This window comes from Triticum aestivum, chromosome 4D (genome assembly GCF_018294505.1).
Source record: "Triticum aestivum cultivar Chinese Spring chromosome 4D, IWGSC CS RefSeq v2.1, whole genome shotgun sequence".
NCBI classification, from domain to species: domain Eukaryota; kingdom Viridiplantae; phylum Streptophyta; class Magnoliopsida; order Poales; family Poaceae; genus Triticum; species Triticum aestivum.
Window position 1 is genome coordinate 130,038,928 of NC_057805.1, and position 8,012 is coordinate 130,046,939.

Sequence of the window (8,012 nt, forward strand, 5' to 3'; positions counted from 1 at the left end):
GGGCTGCAGCCGGCGAAGTCCACGATCCGGCTTCATAGTGCCAGACTATAGCTGTGCCATACGGTGCGGAGAAGGGAAAATGATAACGGTTCTACTAAAAACCAGTCGAGTGAGACTTCACGAAATCTCAGTCCACTCCTTAACCGTCAGATTTATTGCTGCTTTTAGATGCGTGTAACATGCGTTTAATTGTAAATTGGCCCCTGTAGAAGACGAACTGGGTGGGCTGCTTTCGCTCCTTGTTTTTTTCTGTTGGCTTTGGGCGGTTTGCTGGGCTGGGCAGGGGAGTGGCAGGCTTTGGGTGGTGTGTCATTTTCTTGCCTGTAAATTTTACAGTGTGTAAGAGAGATTCCTGACTAGGAAAAGAACTGTATACTTTCCCAAGAAAAAGAAAAAAAATAAATACTGCAGTACCATCTTTTATGAGTATTTCATCTTTTGTTTTCTAGAATCCACTTGCGTATGTGTGGTTGTTGTTGATATATTAGATTCCTATTGTATAGTTTTTGGATGTAGTTTTTCTAGTGCAACATCCATGTCTTGTTTTTTAAGAACCAGAATTTTTCCTTTTTGAGATGTGCGTGCACTCACGGGTTTTTGTATAGAACAAGCATTCATAGCATTTTTTTCTAGTTTTTTTAGCTTTGGCTTTGTGTTAAGTATGCCAGTCTAAAAAAAAGTAAAGATGGAAATATCAAATTTAAAAATTATCTATTTTATGTGAATTTGCTATTCTCAGTCGATCAACAATTAGTCAAGTCTTAGTCGATTCGATAGCAAAAGAACCTTAATTGCCGCTTTTTGTTTGTATGTTAGTTTTTTTATTTCTTTTGTTTTTTCTCTCATGTCCAATCAGTTTGCTTCCAGTTTTTGGGTGACGGGTTGTTTTAGGGCACGTTGGCCCGCTCTTTCCTTCTTATTTATTTTATGCATGGACTGATGGCCTGGCTTTTTATGGATTTATTTTTGTATTTTTATTTTACTTTCCTCCCTCTTTTTTATATTTTTGTAAGTGATTGTTAACTACAAAAAATCGGTGTCCTCGTGAGATTGGTTTTATTTTGCATACATATTTTTTTCAATTCTTATTGTTTCATTTTTATTTTTATTTTCATCTTTCTATTTGCTTTCTAAAAAAATCCTTTTTTCTTTTTTATTTATTTATATTTCTCTTTTATTGCATTGAAACATTTTTCGTGTATGCCTGCTATTAGGCGGAATTGTAAGTGTTGCCATTGACTGGAATTTATTAGTCTTTAGAGAAGGCAATTGCATGTCTGTCACTAGGCATCCAACTGCAAGTGTCACCTCTGACTGCAATTGCATGCTCACACACCCTACTGCAACTAACATTTATTTTTTAAGTGGGCAGCGGGAAAGGGAGGGGGAGTTGCATGTGCGATACCAGGCTTGCAACTGCAAATGTCGCCCTCGACTGCAACCGCATGTCTCCCTCCTGACTACAACTGGCCTTGTGTTTTCTCGGAGAGGGGGGGGGTTGCATGTCCAACAGTAGCCTTGCAATTGCAAGTGTCGCCCTCGGCTGGAACTGCATGCCTACACACCCGACTGCAATTGCATGCACACACACCTGACTGCAACCGACATGTTTGATTTGTTAGTGGGTGGCGGGAGAGGGGGTAGCTGCATGTCCGATACTAGGCTTGCAACTGGAAGTCTCACCTCGACTGGAATTGCATGTCCCCTATCAATTGCAACTAGCCTTTTGTTTCTGTCGGAGAGGGGATGAATTGCATGTCCGACAATACGCTTGCAAGTACAAGTGTCGCCCTTAATTACAATTGCATGTTCGACAGTAGGCTTGCAACCGCAAGTGTCATTCTCGACTGCAATTGCATGCCTACACACCCGACTGCAACTGAGTTTTTTGTTTTGTAAGTGAGCGGCAGGAGAGGGGATGGGAGGTGCATACATGGTACTAGGTTTGCAACTACAAGTGAGGCCCTCGAATGCAACAACATTTCCCCTATCGAATGCAACTAGCCTTGTGTTTTTGTCGGAGAGGGAGTGAATTGCATGTCCGACAATAGAGTTGCAACTACAAGTGTCGCTCGACTACAATTGCATGGCTGACAGTAGGCTTGCAACTTCAAGTGTTGCTCTCGATTGCAACTGCATGCCTACACACCCGGCCGCAACTGACCTTTTTTTTGTAAGTGAGCGGCAAGAGAGGGGGAGTTGGATGTGCAACAATATGCTTGCAACTACAAATGTCACCCTCGACTGCAACTGCATGCCTACACACCCGACTGCTACTGGCCATTTTTTTGTTTTGTAAGGGAGCGACAGGGAGGGGGGAGTTGCATGTCCGATACTAGGCTTGCAACTACAAGTGTCGCCTTTGACTGCAACTATATGCCTACACACCCAGTGCAATTAACATTTTTGTTTTGTAAGTGGGCATCAGGAGAGGGGGTAGTTACATGTACGACACTAGGCTTTGCAACTACATGTGTCGCCACCTAATGCAACTACACTAGGCTGGCAACTGCAAGTGTCGTCCTTGACTGCAATTGCATGTCTGACAGTAGGCTTGCAACTGCAAGTCTCGCCCCCAGCTGCAACTGACTTTTTTTTGCAACCACACACCCGGCTTAGGTGTGGCCTGCTATGCGGGTTTATTATTGATCTTTCCTTTTTTTTCTACTTTCTTTTTTATTTTATTTCCCCCCTCGTATTTCTAATTTGTATTCTTCTTCTTTTTATCGATTTGTTAAAAAAACAATGCTACCCACGTCGGATGCACACATTTGCATGTCCTCCAAATATTCTTTGTCTTTGTATGCAACTTAATATTCTTTTCTTTTGAAAAACAAGGCCACACTATTTTAGCTGACTTGTTTTCATTTTGTTTCTTTGTTACATTAAAGAATGAATTTTGTCCTAATATACAAAATGTACTTTTGAAAGAAATTACAAAAAAGAAAAAGAAAAAGAGAAGCAAGATGGCACACAAAGAGAAGAACTAAACGATGAGCTATACTAGTGACGGAATTTACTTGTCTTGTTGAGCACTTTTTTTTCCGTACCAAGAAAATACAAAGACAAAGAAACAAACAGCCCAACCTAAATAAACAAACAAACAAACAATAGAAAAATGAAAAAGGCCCAATCTACCTTAGGTGACATCAGCCGACTTAGACTTCGCGAAGTCTAAGTTGACTGGGACCTAGACAGACCCAAATGATAATTCAAAGTACGTGTTGCAGAAAAGTATTTTGCAGTGCAAGTGCAACATCAAGTGGTGTGAATTCTTTTCTTTCGTACCACCAGCAGCGAGCTGGCGCCGGAGCTAGCTCATGCATGCACCGGCAGCCGGCGGCCGTAGCGGCAGGCCCCACCGTTCGTACAACGGAAGGCGGCACGTGCTCAAATGATCTCATCCACAGAGGCCGGAGGCCGCGAAACTCAGCACAAGTGTCACGTCCTTCGGAAAGGGCGCCCCGTCAGGGGCTGCATGCATACGCTGGCCCACGCCGCGGTCAACGGTCAGACAGCCAACGATTTGCTAGACCGGCTCGCGGGGGTAGTACGTCGATCCTCGTAACAAGGCCTGCTCACTGCTGGTCACACACGTAAATCGATCGCTATGTTTTTCTTACCCGCAAAGAAAAATAAGAAAGATCGCTATGTTTTTCTTTTCTTTTTTAGTTGAATCGATCGGAATGTTGATGCCAGCTGCTTCACGATGTGTGTGTACATTTGTCACCGTCGTGGACGTCGGCGACAGTGATATCATCGTTGTCGCTACCGTCGTCGATCGTACGTACGCCCAGGGAAGGGGCGACCGGCCGGACGATCTAAGCTGGCTGACCGTCCACGTCGGTGCAACTTTCCGGCCAGGGGTTTCGAGAAACATTTGCTCGACCGTTTGCCGGAATTTTCAACCGTTGTAGGTAATATGCACGCACGGGATCAATATTTTGCTCCAAAGCTCTATGAAGCGTTTGGGGCTCATGCCTCATTACATTTAGAAGAAGAAAATCTTGTCATCGGTAGGTGGGCGCTAGCACTTTGCAGAAGTTATACCTTCGAGATTCACTCTCAAATATAATTCAAAAGTGCAAAAACAGATCTAACAGTAGTCACAGTACAACTCGGCAGCCTCCTCGTTTGTTAACTTGCCGTTGTTTTGATGTAGAATTGCACCATCCTCTCTAGCAGAAGGAAAATCCATGTCAATAATAGACTCTAAAAACTCAAGGTACATACTAAATGAAATCCTTCTCAATTTCTAGAATTCACAGGTGATGCACAGGGGTTTTCCCCCATTTATTGAGGATGAAGTTTGATGTGTGATGGAACCACTCATTAAGAAATATCTGTTACAATTTGTTAGTAGGCCTTTGGCCCAAAGCCCAACTAAAAATTTGAAATTCTCATTACCCATTTATGCATGGCTGTGAGTGGTGTAAGTGGGACTAATTAGTCCCACCTCGGAAGTTGAGTGGGAGTTGCACCTCTTTATAAGGTGAGCTCTTCCACCACTTCTATGAGCATGAGAAGAGAAGACCTACACGCGCGCTCATTCTGCTCGCTCGCCGGCCCGACCCGGCTGGCCGGTTTCGGGAATCTGCCGAGCCGAGGACAAAGCTATGCACGTTGTCTATATTTGCAAATTACTGTTTCCGATTCTTTTGGATCGCGACTTGGACGTGGGGTTTACTCCCACGACCTACCCGACCTGCATTGTATAGTCAGGCAGACGTCTGATACGTCTCCAACGTATCTATAATTTTTGATTGTTCCATGCTATTATATTATCTTTTTTGGATGTTTTATATGCATTAATATACTATTTTATATTATTTTTGGGACTAACCTATTAACCTAGAGCCCAGTGCCAGTTCCTATTTTTTCCTTGTTTTACAGTTTCGTAGAAAAGGAATACCAAAGGAGTTCAAACAGAATAAAACTTCCGCGATGATTTTTCTTGAACCAGAAGACATCCAGAAGACTTGGAGATGAAGTCAGAAGAGCCACGAGGCGGCCACAAGGACAGAGGGCGCGCCCCCACCCTTATGGGCCCCTTGTGACTCCACCGACCTAGTTTCTTCGCCTACATATTCTCGTATATCCCAAAACCAACAGAGAGAGCCAGGAAAACACTTTTCCACCGCCGCAACCTTCTATACCCGTGAGATCCCATCTAGGGGCCATTTCCGGCGTCCTGCCGGAGGGGATTCGGTCACGGAGTGCTTCTACATCAACACCATTGCCCTTTCGATGAAGCGTGAGTAGTTTACCACAGACCTATGGGTCCATAACTAGTAGCTAGATGACATCTTCTCTCTCTTTGATTCTCAATACCATGTTCTCCTCGATGTTTTTGGAGATCTATTCGATGTAATACTTTTTTGCGGTGTGTTTGCTGAGATCCGATGAATTGTGGATTTATGATCAGCTTATCTATGAATATTATTTGAATCTCCGCTGAATTCTTATATGCATGATTTGATATCTTTGCAAGTCTCTTTGAACTATCGATTTGGTTTGGCCAACTAGATTGGTGTTTCTTGCAATGGGAGAAGTGCTTAGCTTTGGGTTCAATCTTGCGGTGTCCTTTCCCAGTGATAGTAGGGGCAGCAAGGCACATATTGTATTGTTGCCATTGAGGATAAAAAGATGGGTTTTTTATCATATTGTTTGAGTTAATTCCTCTACATCATGTCATCTTACCTAATGCGTTACCCCGTTCTTTATGAACTTAATACTCCAGATGCATGCTGGATAGCGGTTGATGTGTGGAGTAATAGTAGTAGATGCAGAATCAATTCGGTCTACTTTATACGGACGTGATGCCTATATTCATGATCATTGCCTTAGATATCTTCATAACTTTGCGCTTTTCTATCAATTGCTCGGCAGTAATTTGTTCATCCACCGTAATATTTTCTATCTTGAGAGAAGCCTCTAGTGAAACCTATGGCCCCCGGGTCTATTTTCCATCATATAAGTTTCCAATCTACAATTTTAGTTTCCAATTTACTTCCCCTGCAATCTTTTACTTTCCGATCTATTAACCAAAAATACCAAAAATATTTACTTTACCGTTTATCTATCTCTATTAGATCTCACTTTTGCAAGTAACCGTGAAGGGATTGACAACCCCTTTATCGCGTTGGGTGCAAGTTGTTTGATTGTTTCTGCAGGTATTCGGTGACTTGTGCCTAGTCTCCTACTGGATTGATACCTTGGTTCTCAAACTGAGGGAAATACTTACTCTACTTTGCTGCATCACCCTTTCCTATTCAAGGGAAAAACCAACGCAAGTTCAAGAATTAGCAGCGTCTACCCTAGCCGCCGCCACATTGCATGGTTTCGCACCGTTCCAGATCATTGCGACCCCATGCAAGTCTTCTACATCCCTCCTTCTAGCATGCACCGCGAGAAGGGACAACAAGCCTCCAGAACCCCACCTCTCGTGATCCTGTACGGGAGAGGGGCGATCAGAGTTTTGGGTCGCGCGACTGCTGGCAGTGATGACTTCTTCGCCGACCTCGGCAACCTCTTCCTCAACGACATGGGCGACAACATCAACGCCAACGGTTCTGCTCCCGTTGCACCGCATGTGATTCTGTCCTTCTTGTTCGAGATCGTGGTAGAATTCATGCAGCAAAGTACAGTAAATATTTCCCTCAGTTTTGAGAACCAAGGTATCAATCCAGTAGGAGACAACACGGAAGTTATCGAATACCTGCACAAACAAACACCAACTTGCACCAACACGATAAAGGTGTTGTCAATCCCTTCACGGTTATTTGCAAAGTGAGATCTGATAGAGATGGATAAACGGTAAAGTAATATTTTTGGTTTTTTTGGTTTATGGAACAGAAGTAAAAGATTGCAAAAGAAGTAAATCGGAAACTAAAATTGTAGATCGAAAACTTATATGATGGAAAATAGACCCGGGGGCCATAGGCTTCACTAGAGGCTTCTCTCAAGACAGAAAATATTACGGTGGGTGAACAAATTACTGCCGAACAATTGATAGAAAAACGCAAAGTTATGACGATATCTAAGGCAATGATCATGGATATAGGTGTCGGTGTACGAAAGTAGGGGCTCTCCTTTGTACCCCTTTACTTGTGCACGGGCAGTCAGATCCACGCCTGCGACCACACTTAGCAGGGCAGAGGAGGGAAGCAGAAGTGCAAGGCTACCAGAGCAGCGCTCCAACCAAGGGCGCAGAAGACAGAGCAACTAGATGGGCTTTCCCCCGGCAAGACCCTTGCCGGGTGATACGTCTCCATCGTATATATAATTTTTGATTGTTCCATGCCAATATTCTACAACTTTTACATACTTTTGGCAACTTTTTATACTATTTTTGGGACTAACATATTGATCTAGTGCCCAGTGCCAGTTCCTGTTTGTTGCATGTTTTTTGTTTTGCAGAAAATCCATATCAAACGGAGTCCAAACGGGATAAAAACTGATGGAGATTTTTTTGGAATATTTATGATTTTTGGGAAGAAGAATCAACGCGAGACGATGCCTGAGGGGGCCACGAGGCAGGGGGCGCGCCCCAGGGGTCAGGCGTGCCCTGGGCCCTCGTGGTCACCCCGTAAGGCGGTTGGAGCCCTTCTTTTGCCAATCTCGGAGGGGCTCTCGCCCCTCCCACGCCATGGAGACCATGGACCAGAGGGGAAACCCTTCTCCCATCTAGGGAGAAGGTCAAGGAAGAAGAAGAAGGGGGGGGGCTCTCTCCCCCTCGCTTCCGGTGGCACCGGAGTTTCGCCGGGGCCATCATCGTCACCGCAATCTACACCAACAACTTCACTACCGTCATCACCAACTCTTCCCCCCTCTATGCAGCGGTGTAACTGCTACCTCTTGAGCACTGCGTTGGTTTTCCCTTGAAGAGGAAAGGGTGATGCAGTAAAGTAGCGTAAGTATTTCCCTCAGTTTTTGAGAACCAAGGTATCAATCCAGTAGGAGATCACGCACGAGTCCCTCGCACCTACACAAACCAATAAGAACCTCGCAAC